Source organism: Emys orbicularis, chromosome 6, assembly GCF_028017835.1.
Source record: "Emys orbicularis isolate rEmyOrb1 chromosome 6, rEmyOrb1.hap1, whole genome shotgun sequence".
Taxonomy (NCBI): Eukaryota; Metazoa; Chordata; order Testudines; family Emydidae; genus Emys; species Emys orbicularis.
In genome coordinates this window covers 22,851,132-22,865,490 of record NC_088688.1, presented here as the reverse complement: position 1 = coordinate 22,865,490, position 14,359 = coordinate 22,851,132, and positions in this window count along the sequence as shown.

Below are 14,359 nucleotides of genomic sequence, written 5' to 3'. Positions count from 1 at the left end.
GAGTCGCTTCTGTGGTCTCTGCTATGAGAGAGAGAGAACACATTATCTATGGTACTTACATGGGTGCATTTGTAATAGCCTCCTACCCTCATACATTTTCTTTTTCCTGGAGGAGGAACGAAAGGGCCCCTTCTGATCATATCAATCTGTCAATGTTGGTTTTTTTTCCTGCAATGCTCCAACCATTCAGAGCATAGAAGCCTTACTGTTAAGAAGTCGTTTGGCTGGTAGTCAGGAAAATGACAGCATTGCAAGGGAGATCTGTGAACTGCGAACAGCAAAGATGCCTGCAGCACATTTTCATCCACCTTATTCGTCAGTGGAGAAGTGACGAGAGGGTGAAGGAACCAGGAGAGTGCTAAGTGAACCCAATGATTTCAGTCATAATTGAAGTGAAACTTCAGGCAAGGGTTGCCCAGATGGAAGCAGAAGAGAAGAGCAGGCTAGTGGCCATCCTACAGTCAGCAGTTCCTTCAGGTGATGTTCATCAGCTGCACGGAAGAGAGTTCAGAAGTGTGCTGAACATTTACCCTTTGGATTTATGCTAATGAAGGGGGTCTGAGCCTTTCCTGTGCGGCATTCTTTGTTGTACTGTCAAATGACTGCATGCACTCAGCCATGCTCTGCACACACATCTCGCTCTCTCAGAACCACTCCGAACTTGCAAATAGGCCACTTAAAGTTTTCAAGAGACTGTACTGAGGCATTACAGCGGGAAAAGTTGTGATGACTGACAGGACTGAGCCTCATCAAGGCTGCCCTTGAATCCTCTCTCCTTGCAGCTTTGTAAAACGCCAGATGTCGAAAGCCCTGCACTATCGTGTCTGCAGGAATAAGCAGGGCTTCCTGCATTCAACGTATGCCACATGGGGATAGATGGAGCGAGCAAGAAAATTGCGAATTTTCCATTATCAAAGGAGACAGTTGCACAGTGAAGAGATTCATGGCTTGGGCTGTGACTCCTAATTCAGTTGCTTCAATGACTTTTCCAGTGTGTCGGTTGATGAAATGGCAGAGAGAGCGTGAAATGTTCTGCTCTTAGCTTGTGTGCAGAGACATCCCTTGGGTAGGGCAAATTGGGGCGACCGCTCCAGGCCCTGCACTTTGGGGGGTCCCGCAGGCTGGTGTGATTGGCTGGCACAGTCAGTCCCAAAAGAGACGAATCCGTCACTTCCGCCCCAGGCCCCGCACTGCTCTAGGGACGGCCCTGCTCGGGTGTATTGGAGCAGGAAGAAGTGTCCAGCAAAATGTTCTGTCCTGTTAGCAGTGGCCAGAATCATACAACTAGAGAAAAATGGTTCAGTTGTTTCAAGGGGATGCTCCAGAAATTGAGTTGAGAGTTCAAATATTCAATCGCCGGCTGCACCGAAGGACCAGGGTAAGGCCATCATAGTTGTAAGGATGTGGGCCACACCTTGTGCAAGAGAATGTTATTAGCATATCAGGCATACTATATAATGTATCGTAAGGCTCTTATCTGAATGCTGAGCCCCAAACTGCATGCCACACTTGCATATAGTGTAGCGCTTTACTGCTCAAGACAGGTGCCAGATGAATGGTCAACAAGGGTGGTTATGGTGATGTAGACGCAAGTTCACTGAGAAGAGGACTTAAGCCCACCAAACTCGCTTCAAATAGGCTGCTGAAAAACTGACCAATGATGGCAACTTTTGGCCACCACCAGGGTGGGCTAGTCTTGAACTGAAGACCTATAGGTGGAAGGAGAGCCCTGTATCCCATGACCAGTGCCCTGATAACTTTGTTTCTTGCTACTCCTGTAAACTTTTAGAGGCAAGGAGTTCCATTCATAGTGTCCTGTGACTGCCCTACAGATTTGTTGACTGCCATGAGCCAGTCTTATCCTGAACTGCGGCATTAAACAAGGAAAAAGGAAGAATCTGTGTGGCTGGGAAAGCATAAACTTGCAGTATATTTCCTGGAAATAAAAGGCCTGCCAAATTTGCATATAATCTTTGACATTTTGAGTGAATTCTGCCACTCTCTGCAAGGGGGGTTAAGCATATTTTTACCTCAGTGATGTATTTGCCTTCAAATGGAAAAGAAACAAGAAGTATGTGTCCATATTTAAGAATGAATGGATCAAGGATACCCCCGCAATGCATTTTATTTCTCATCATGGCCTTTCTTCACTATGTCAGTCTATCCAGTCATCTGTAGTTTTTAACATGCTCCTCAATGCAGTGCTTGAGCACCTATGATTTTTTCTATTCAATTTGTAACTACAGATTTCTTTTCTGGAAGCTTCTTACCTAAGACCAATAAACAAGGTGGCCTATGCCTTTGGCCTTCCTCAGGAAGAGGACAAGGTTAAGATCACATCAGAAGCGAACAGGCAGTGCTTCTGAAGAATAACCAGCTTTCAGTATCCCTCCACAAGTAGAAATATTAACAGCGATCATTTATAGTGAAGAAACAGAAAGGAAGTTAAAGAAATCCTACTGCAAGCTCAGTTTGGTAAGCAGTTGGTTCCTAGCTGAAATTGTGGTTACCAAAAAAAAAAAAATCAATAAGACACATTACATTTACCATTTTATATCTGCTTGAGAATTAGAAGTCCTTGTTCCCTCACCCTTGTCAGGAATCCACTTTGGCTGTGAGCATCCTTTATGAAGAGCATCAAAATGCTCAAGCGAGAAAAGGAAAGTTTCAGGGCAATTTTTGCATATCAGTGTAACTGGCGTACAATTGCTTTTAGAAAACGAGAGCTTTTAAAGAATAGCAGTGTGCATTTATGACTGTTGGGTTTGCCACACCAAAGCTGGAAGGGAGCAGTGGGGGAGAACTAAGGGTTGGAAGAGTAATGTTAAAGCTTCCGGGTCTGAAATTAATAGGATAACACTAGCAGTCAAGTCATGGCAACACGGGTGGCAGCTGGGGCTAGCCATTCACGTAGATCATCAGGCTCCCAAGAGGCCTGTACAGCCTATGCTGCTGCCAGTCCCGCTGTGGTTTCACTGCTATTGCTATTTGAGGTAGCTGGATCAAAGCTAGCCCTGGTATGTCTACCCACGCTGCAGTCACACCTCACGCTGCAGTATAGACACACCCTGAGCTGTGTTTTAGCCTAGATAAGTGGTTTCTAGTCAACTTTCATCCCTGAACTACTGAGAGTTCCCCTCATAAAATGATGCTAATGCATGGGGCACAATGCACTACTCGACATTCTCCTTGGGTCATTGGGATGTTACTAGCCATCTGTAAACAAACCAGCACACACTGAATGTTAATGCAGTTAGCTCAGGACCATGCTTGAGAGCTTGTATCTAAAGCAGCAGGTGGAAACAAATTACAGTTCGACAGCGATTACAGTAATGCACCCTGCATGCTTTGTGGTGCTGTAAAAATGATAAATATTAATATAGCTACATCTGAAAGGGCCTCTATTTTCACTGGTATTTTTAAAGCCTGAGTAAATCTCTCATTCTCATTTCACAGAACATACTTGTACTAATCAGTCTGCATTGGGGCAATTTATAAACATTTTCATTTTATTACAATAAGTAATATTGTGGTTTTTTTTTAAATCTTGCTAGTGATTCTTTACTTGCACTAATCTAAAATACAATATAAATACAAGAAATATAATTATTCCATGGAACTGTCTGTCTGTTTCTGGCTTCATAGATTTAAGATCAGAAGGGACTGTTAGATTAAATAGTCTGACTTCCTGTATATCACAGGGCATTGAATTTTATTCAGTTACTCTGGTGTTGAGCTCAATAATTTGTGTTGGACTAAAGCACCATCTTCCAGACAGGCATCCAGTCTTGATCTGAAGACATCAAGCGATGGAGTATCCACCACTTCAGTTGGTAGTTTGTTCCAGTGGCTAATCACCCACACTATTAAAAATGTGTGCCCTAGTTCTAATTTCAGTTTGTCTGGCTTCAGCTTCCACCCATTGGTTCTTGGGTGTTTTTTGATTAGATTAAAGAGCTCTTTAGTATTTTCTCCCCATGAAGGTACTTATATAATGTAATCAAGTCACCTCTCCATCTTCTTGTTGATAGGGGTTCACTGATTGAGCTGTTTAAGAGCTTGTCTACACAGGAAAGTTATACCACTGTCAGCTCAGGTGTGAAATTAAACTGGTAGTTCCACTGGTGTAACTCCCCCTATAGACACTTTCATTCTGGAATAAGAAGGGCATTTTTTTTAATTTAGCTTAAATTCCTTCCAAAGCAACATAAACTAAACTGCAAAAAGCCACTCTTGTCCCAGAATAAGTGTGTCCACATGGGGAGTCATAATTATATCAGTTTACATTCACACCTTGGCTGATAGCGATATAACTTTCCCATGTAGACAAGCTCTCGGGCTCTCACTGTAAACCATTTCTCCAGCCCTTGAATAATTTTTGTTGCTTTTTTCTGCACTCTCCAATTTTTAAACACCATTTTTTAAAATGTGGACACCAGAACTGGGTGCAGTAATCTGGTATCAGTCTCACCAGTGCTGTATACAGAGGCAAAAATCACCTCTCAATCCCTACTCATTCCTCCCTGTTTAGACACCCCAGGTTTGTATTAGCTCTTTTTTGCCACAGCGTCGCACTGGGAGTTCATGCTCAGTGACCTGTCCGCTGTGACTCCTACATTCTTTTCAGAGTCACTGCTTTCCAGGATACAGTCCCCAATTCTGTGGGCATGGCCTGAATTCCTTGTTCCTAGGTGTATGACCTTGCAACTGCCTGTATTCAAATTCATTTTATTTGCATGGGCTCAGCTTGCCAAGAAATCCAGATTGCTCACTGTAACTGCCCTGGCCTCAACATTATTTGCCACTCTGCCAGTCTGTGTCATCTGCAAATTTTATCAATGACCAAAAAACCTCATGAATAGTGTCAGATCTAGTACTGGTCCCTGTGGAACCACACTAGCAACAACCCCATTTGACAATTCCCCAATGAGAACTACTTCAAAAAAGAACTAGGTAAGTTAATGGATAAGTCCATCAATGGCTATTAGCCAGGATGGACTGGGATGGTGTCTCTAGCCGCTGTTTGTCAGAAGCTGGGAATGGGCGACAGGATGGATCATTTGATGGTTATTTGTTCTGTTCATTCCCTCTGGGGCACCTGGCATTGGCCACTGTCAGAAGACCGGATACTGGGCTAGATGGACCTTTGGTCTGACCCAGTATGGCCATTCTTATGTACTTTGTGAGATCCGTCCATTAGCCAGTTCTTCATCCATTTAATGTGTGTGTTACTGATATTTTACAGTTATAATTTTTATTGTGTTATACTTTACATTCAGTTTGGCAACACATTATATTGCCCTGAGAGTACTGGTTATGTTATGACCAGTTAAGGAGGTCTTTCGGAGAAAGGTTAGCTTTGTGGTTATGGCTTAGGACTGGGGGACTGGGGTTGTATCCCCAGCTCTGCTATATATTTCCTGTGTGATCTTCAGGGTTGTCAAATGTCCCCCTTCTGGCAGCTCTGTCGGAGTCTCAGTGCATCTGGCTGGGCTGCATGGAGAGCCTGCCACTGCTTCTCCTAGCCAAAGGGGAAGGAACCCACTCTTCAGGCTGCCTGGTCGCCTCTCTGCCTTTCCTCTTGCTGCTGGACGTGAATGGCAGAGAAGGTGGCAGGAACAGCAGGTGAGGCAGCTCAATATTGGCCCCAGCTGCCCCAGCTATTCCCATCAGGTTGCTCACAAAAAGTGCACCTTAGAACTCCCAGACACCTTCCAGAAATCACCTCAGCACCCCCAACACTACCCATTTTTTTCTAATAGGGAACTCATTACTGTCACAACTCTTCCAGCCTCAGCTGCTACAGCTATATTCTTAGTTGTTGGGGGTAACTATTCTTAAATCCTGTCCTCCTGGTTCCTTCTGAGATGATCCTTATGGATAAATTGGGTTTAGTCCTGGGACCCAACTGTAGCCTGTACACCACTTCATTTACCGTAATGAGCACTGTATAGGGTCCTGCCCAGCTTAGGGAGCTTATAGGATTGTGGAATTAGAGTGTGGTCCCCTCTTTTAAAAGCTTCCCCATGGGATCTTACATCATAGTCTTTATCTGAGGCTATGCTCAAATTTCCTCTACCATACAGTTGAGCTTTTTTTCAGTTTTGGATTGTAGGATTTCTACATAGTCCAAATAGTCTAATTTCTTTTCTTCCTCTTCAGGGACTCCATGCAAGAGGTTTGCTGGGATCCTTAACTCATGCTCAGACTTGAGGAGTGCTGGGGTACATTTTGTATTCTTTGACTGTTTTTCCATAAGCCATCAGTAGGAATGGGATATGTTGGTCCGAGTCCCTTTGGTGAAGTTCTACAAAGATAGACAGCTGAGTCTCTAGAGTCTGATTGAACCTTTCCACCATCCCGTCAGATTGCAGGTGCGCTACAGTGAATTGTGTGGCTCTCTAGACACGCACAAACCTGCAGAAATACTATGAATTCAAGGTTTCTCCCTTGATCTGTGTACAGCTCACCCATGACCCCAAATCTGGTGAAGAATTCATTCACTAGAACCTCTGCTACTGTCACAGCCTTTTGGGTTCTTATCTTGTTAAGCCTCAGGCCATTTCATAAACCAGTCCATGGCTACCAACAAATATGATGGCCAGACTCTGTCTCAGGCAAAGGGCTGAATCCTCTATCCCACCACACTCCATTGATGCCCCCACAAGATGGGCTCCCCCCTTTTTAGGGGGACCCTTCTTTACAATGCAAGCATCACATTTTCTACAATTTTGTACATCCTGCCTGCAGAAATATAAATTATCTCTCAGCTTTGCCAAGGTTTTTGTAACCCCAAAATAGTGCCTCCAAAACGTCAGCATAAGCATCTCTGTCCAGTATGAAAGGGGTTTTGAAACCTGGGTAGGCTTCAAAAATCAAAAGACAATTATCTTTAAAAAAAAAAAAAAAAAAAATCTCATGAGTTGGGGCCAATCTCTTGATTTTTGAGGGCCTGACTCATGAGTTTTTAACTTTTGGGGTTGGCAGTTCTTCTATTTAATAGAAGGTTTACTTGTTCTCTCTTCTTGCTGGCATAGACCACAAAATGTTCAGCTCAAAGCTTTTAACTTCCCTTCTGTGGATCCACACTATAGGCCATACACGCAGGAGAAAATATTAGCAGTAATTCCTTTAAATTACTATAATAAAGTTGTCATCAAGGGGTTAACAGGGTTAGTCAGAGTCTTATGGGTTGCAGCCATGCTCCATCACTGCCTTACTTCCTGTTTATTTAGTGGGCGTTTCCCCGACTGTTGTGTTGAAGTTAAATGAAGCAGCAAATTCCCAGGTTGCAGTCCTAGGCGTAGATTTATTTTTGTTGCACTGAGTGCAAAAATTACTACAAGTGGGGGGGTGGGGAGGTGTAAACCTGTGATGTTGCACCCCATAATGCTTTATAGAAATATGCTTATGAGTGTAAATATGACAACTGGAATATGTTTTATCCTAGATATGCTATGTAACATAGCTTTGCAAAGGTTATGTTCTTCTGCATGTATTCATCCTATTTGTATGCATGTATCATTTTGATATCTGAAGTTATGAGCGTTGGCTCTAGGCTTGTATTTAAAGTGTTTGCTATAGAAAGCACCTAAGGCAGATTTGGTCAATATAGCGTGAAGGGGTTATTCAAGTAATTGGGAGTACTTGGTTAACAATGAACCTTGATAGATGCCAATCCACATCTGAGCTTTCCTGGGAACGTCCTGTAGAAAACTGAGTCATGCATGGATATGTGACTTGCCCATGTGACTCCAAAACTCCATCTTGTAGCTGGATTCTGCATAGGAGAACAAAGGGGTTTCCACCCACAAGAGAGAGTCTATTTAAGCCCCTGGAAATCCCTCCATTTTGTCTTCAGCTGGCTCAAGAGGTAGCCTCTCCACCCCCAAAGGATACCTGAAAGAAACTGGAACAAAGGACAGTAACCACAGGGGTATGAGTGATTGCTGGACCCAGACTAGAAGGAGGCTAGTTTGTAAAAGACGCTTATTGGAACATCTCTGAGGGTGAGATTTCATCTGTAATCACGTTCTTACTGTATTAGGCTTAGACTTGCATGTTTTATTTTATTTTGCTTGGTCATTGACTTTGTTCTGTCTGTTATTACTTGGAACTACTTAAATCCTACTTTTTGTATTTAATAAAATCACTTTTTACTTATTAATTAACCCAGAATATGTATTAATACCTGGGGAGGGGGGCAAACAGCTGTGCATATCTCTCTATCAGTGTTATAGAGGGCAAACAATTTATGAGTTTACCCTGTATAAGCTTTATACAGGGTACAATGGATTTATTTGTGGTTTGGACCCCATTGGGAGCTGGGTATCTAAGTGCTGGAGACAGGAGCACTTCTTAAGCTGTTTTCAGTTAAGCCTGCAGCTTGTGGGGGATGTGGTTTAGACTTGGATCTGTGTTTGCAGCAGGCAAGCATGTTTGGCTCAAACCAGGCAAGGGACTGAAGTCCCAAGCTGGCAGGGAAAACAGGCTCAGAAGTAGTCTAGGCACATTAGGTGGCAGTCCCAAAGGGGGTTTCTGTGATCCAACCTGTCACAGGGGGCGGGTGTGTGTGTGTAAACCAGCACTAGTTGGCCCCTCTTCAAAATGGACCTGCTCAGCTGCAAAGGTGGTGAGGTGTCCCTGCCCCACTATTTCTGTCCCCCACTTATTTCCCTCTCACCAAGGCCCTCTCCTCTCCCCTCTCCGTTATCCCACGTTGGCAGCTTAAGAGTGGTGGAGGAGAGACAGTCTCCTTGCCCTCAGTGTTACACTGGCTCCTGGTGTAAAGGAGGCGTCAATGCAGGGGAAATTGTGCTCAGTTTCTGTTGGGTGCACGGCAGGGACAATAGCCAGAGTTGAAATTGGCTACTGGCATTTTCAGATTTTCAAAACTGTAAGGTGAGCGTTTCAGGCCCCATGCAGCCATTGTCCAGTTGCACCATGGTTTGAAGCAGTCACTTTAAATTGTCTTAGACATGTCTTCAATCACATCTATATTGGATAGTTATTTTTAATTTAAAATAAAAGCTGCATGTTAGTTGACAGGTTTTTTTTATATTAGTTACACAGTAAAAGAATCCTTTAAATGAAGACATGAATGTTCACCAGTGCCTATCCTAGACTATAAGTAGGTCACAAGATGCTGAAGTGGTAAGTGAAGTAATACCCAAGCAAATCAAAAGCGACAACTGCTAACCCATATGTTAAAAATTTTCCTTTGTTCCTTGCTCTCAGACATTTCAGCCATAAAAAATTCAAGTGAGGCACTTAGCAGGGGAACTGGCTGTAGAGAATGGCTACTTACTTCAGTGCAAAATTATTACACTGACATTAACAGATATGTCACCTCATCATGGTGCACTAGGGACACAGAATGCAGGTAATGGGAATTAAGAGTAATGGGAATTATGAGGATAAATGTCTGCGAGAAGGCAGCCTCTAGCTTTTGCTCTTCTAGGAGAAAATCTTGCCAAAAGTATCTAAAACCCAAACTTGTTTTTAAGAGAGGCTAGATAAGAATAGATGCAAAGTAAAACAAAAACCCACACAACAACCAGCTGACATTGCTGAAACATGGCATCTGTGCTGACTACAATAGAGTTAGGGAGGCGTCTGTTAATTAGATGGGACTTGTAATCTAAACAGGTCATGTGAACATATGTATTTACAAAGTACTTATTTTTGCTCCTAATCACTTATGGCATTGCACTGAAATAGTACTGTCTTGCCTACTATCACTACATGAGTGTATGGGCTAGTGACTATGAACACAACTAGTTCCATTACTAAATGGAATGGCGTTTCCTTGAAACAACTGGTCCACCAAGAGAGAGGCTAATGAAAGGGCTCCTTTAGCTCAAGTGGTAGGATCATGGACTTCTTGGTGCAGAAGATCTCAAGTTCTATAGCTGCTTGTGCCTGTGAAGTGGGCAAAGTGAAGTGAATCAATAATTGCATGTGTGAATTATATATATGTGTGAATTATATGTGCAGCCACAGATAATTGTTGCCTAATCATTAGATTTGAACTCCTGCATATTACAGATGCTGGAGGAGTGTTGTGTTGTTGTAGCCATGTTGGGCCCAGGATATTAGAGATACAAGGTGGGTGAGGTGGTATCTTTTATTGGACCAATTTCTATTGGTGAAAAAGACAAGCTTTCGAGCTACACAGAGCTTTTGAGGAATATGTAAAACTAGTCAATAGCAGACCTTCCTTTGGTCCTTGCTATTAGCATTCAGGGCAGTAGTGCGTGCACTTGCCGATAATGAGCTCTGAAATGTTGCCTTGTTAGTTTTATCATTTTAATTAAAAAGAACAGCCTGCTTTTATGTTAATCAGGGATTCCTTAGTCACACAAACACGGCAGATTTTGGCACAGGTCTAGGACCCCAATTAGGTTTTAATATTTGGTTTTGCCATAGACTTCCTCTGTGACTTTGGGGAAGTCACTTAATTTTTCTCTTGATCTTGGGCCTGTAGGTGCTACTGTAATACAAATAAATATTAATTCTTAGCTTCTTCATGCTGTGATGCAACATACAACTGCCTCTGAGCAAATACGGTGCCTCAAACTCAAACTAACACAGTCTAGTGTTTGCCCCTGTAACTGATGGTATGAATGGTTGAGGCATAGGCCAGCTAAAGAGTAAATTGCTTCTCACTATCATAAGTTCTGTGTGACTAGCTTGAAATTGGAAGGAATTCCTTGGTAACAGCAGAGGGTTTTTTCCTTTGACAGTCATTAATTGGCAACTATGTTTCTATAAGGAACCTTGAAACTTCTGTAATAAAACTCTGAGTCACTGGTCTCCAAAAAATAAATTATGAATTAAAATACAAAATGACCTCAACTTATGGACAGTGTTGTCACACTTCTGGTAAATATACCAAGGATGTGACCATGAAGGTGTTGGGGCTCCACTCCCTGGATTACTGCTCGGCTCTTTTTGTATTTGCTGACGAGCACTAAATATTTTTTTCACTGTATATAAACATATGTCTGAAATCCTTCAATAGCACATTTTATCAGCTGAAAATCTAGTTTAGAAAAAGAAAAACAACAAACAAATCAACCCACAGTTGACCTTGAAGTAATCTCCAAGTTCTAGACAACCGCATATCTAGCAGTCTATCTGTGATATTTATAGAGCATCCTTCGCTGCCAATTAATGTAATCTACCTAATCACCATATCTGTGGAAGTTTTTTTTGGCTAAACTCTGATAGATAGAACCAGTGACGTTTACTTCTCCAAACCGAAGGCATTATACCTATCTCATTACTCATCTCATGGAAGAAACTTGTTTAATTTTTGGAAAATGTTATCCGTAGGCGGCCAGGGCCGCCCGGGGGGGCAAATGGGGCAATTTGCCCCAGGACCCTGGCCCCGCCTCCGCCTTCCCCCATCCCCCGGCGCCTCAGCGCGCCGCGTCAGGAGCGGCCCTGGACAGCACTGCAGCGGCGTGGCTCCGGCGGGGCCTGAGCTCCTCCCGCTGAGTCAGAGCCGCGTGGTAAGGGGGCGGGGCTGCGAGCTCCGGTCCCGCTGGAACCACGCGGCTGCAGCGCTGTCCAGGGGCCAGGGCAGCTCCTGGACATGGCGTGCTGAGGCTCCGAGAGAGGGGAAAGGGGACAGTAACCCAGGAGTGGCCCTGGATAGCACTGCGGGGGGCGGTCAGGGGACGGGGAATGGGGGGTTGGATCGTGGGCATTCCGGGGGTCTGTCAGGACTCGGTGGGGGGGTGGATAGGGGTCAGGGCAGTCAGGTGACGGGCAGGTTGGGGGGCGGGGTCCCGGGGCGGTGGTTGGGGGGGGCAGTGAGGGGACAAGGAGCAGGATGGGTTGGTGATTCTGAGGGGGGCAGTCGGGGGGCAGGAAGTGGGTGGGGGTCAGATAGGGGGCAGGGCCAGGCTGTTTGGGGAGGCACAGCCTTCCCTACCCTAAAGCTCATTTAGCAGTTTGAGGCTTGCAGACAGCTATTTAACACAATGAGCCAAGCTGTTATCTTTTCCCTTAGGGCTACCATCCCTTTCACTTCTCAAATGCCAAATTATAGTCTACATTTAATTTCAGTGCCATAGAGAGATTCATGTCAGGGGAGGGTAGCTTCATTTAAAATTAGCGACTTTAGATTAACAGTGATAGAGCCAAGAGAACCATGGGGGAGGGATCACATAAGAAGAGCAATATCATACACCACCTACCTCCTTCCCAACCCTACCAAGGGGGACCCTCCTCCCCTGCATTCCCTGAGGCTCCAGAGGGGTTAATTCAGTGGTTCTCAAACTTTTGTACTGGTGACCCCTTTCACATAGCAAACCTCTGAGTGTGACCCACCCCCTTATAAATTAAAAACACTTTTTTATATATTTAACACTATTATAAATGCTGCAGGCAAAGCGGGGTTTGAGGTGGAGGCTGACAGCTCGTGACCCCCTGAGGGGTCCCGACCCCCAGTTTGAGAACCCCTGGGTTAATTTAATTTTAGCACCCTGTGTCCATTCACATGCATGTGCTATTTTGAGCATTTCAGTTTTCACAACATAGGCTCATCCCAGATTCTGGAACAAGCTCAAAATGCTCAGTTTGTGGAATATGTACATAAGCTATACTAAAGACAAACCCACAGTAACCGTCTCCAGTTTGTGAGGGACCCCATGGAGCCAGTCTCTAGGAAACAGATAAATTCATGGATGTTAAGTCCATTAATGGCTATTAGCCAGGATGGTAAGGAATGGTGTCCCTAGTCTCTGTTTGTCAGAGGGTGGAGATGGACGGCAGGAGAGAGATCATTTGATCATTACCTGTTAGGTTCACTCCCTCTGGGGCACTTGGAATTGGCCACTGTCGGTAGACAGGATACTGGGCTGGATGGACCTTTGGTCTGACCCAGTATGGCCGTTCTTATGTTCTTATGTTCTAACCTAAATTAACCCAAAGTTATGGAGACAGATATGAGTCAAGGAAGCCAGCGGAGTATCAGAAACCTGGAAACATCTCTGACTGGATGGGCTCAGGCATTTGGTCACAAGCTGAGGTGGTTCAAAAGTTTTGGATTTGTTTTTTAAGCAGAATGTTTTTATTGTTTCTTTAAAGAATCAAACACAGCAAGCAGCAAATATTTGGCCACACACTTCTGAAACCCCAAACCATGTTCAGGTTTTGGCAGACTAATTTCAGCTTTTCAATTAAAAAAACCACAACAAATTTTGAAGGAAAGCAGACATTGTCTGTGATTTTTTCTGCTTTTTAAAAACCCCTAGTTTTTGATCCAAAAAAAGTTTTGACGGAAAATATTTGTCCAACCCTTTTAATGAGCTTTAGTGCCTTTTAGCACTAGCTGATGCTGAGAACCAGTGATACCTTGTAGAGGTGACTTGAAAAGAAGTTTTCTCAAAACTGGGTTTGTGCCGAGATGCGGAAGGTTTTTAAATGTTTATTTTTCCCAGGGCTGCCTGGGGGACGAGGGGGGCAAGTGGGGCAATTTTCTCCGGGGCCGCAGGGGCCCCCACGAGAATATAGTATTCTATAGTATTGCAACTTTTTTTTTATGGAAGGGGCCCCCAAAATTGCTTTGACCCAGGCCCCCTGAATCCTCTGGGTGGCCCTGTAGGCGGTGACTGGCTAGGACTAGAATGGGCTCACTCCCTCCCTCAAATTGGCGTGGTAGATACACTAGAGGGTAGGGATCAGATACAGAGGGACCTAGACAAATTAGAGGATTGGGCCAAAAGAAACCTGATGAGGTTCAACAAGGACAAGTGCAGAGTCCTGCACTTAAGACGGAAGAATCCCATGCACAGCTACAGATAAGGGACCGAATGGCTAGGTAGCAGTTCTGCAGAAAAGGACCTAGAGGTCACAGTGGACGAGAAGCTGGATATGAGTCAACAGTGTGCTCTTGTTGCCAAGAAGGCTAACGGCATTTTGGGCTGTATAAGTAGGGGCATTGCCAGCAGATCGAGGGACGTGATCGTTCCCCTTTATTCGACATTGGTGAGGCCTCATCTTGAGTACTGTGTCCAGTTTTGGGCCCCACACTACAAGAAGGATGTGGAAAAATTGGAAAGAGTCCAGCGGAGGGCAACAAAAATGATTAGGGGGCTGGAGCGCATGACTTATGAGGAGAGGCTGAGGGAACTGGGATTGTTTAGTCTCCAGAAGAGAAGAATGAGGGGGGATTTGATAGCAACCTTCAACAACCTGAAGGGGGGTTCCAAAGAGGATGGAACTCGGCTGTTCTCAATGGTGGCAGATGACAGAACAAGGAGCAATGGTCTCAAGTTGCAGTGGGGGAGGTCTAGGTTGGATATTAGGAAACACTATTTCACTAGGAGGGTGGTGAAGCACTGGAATG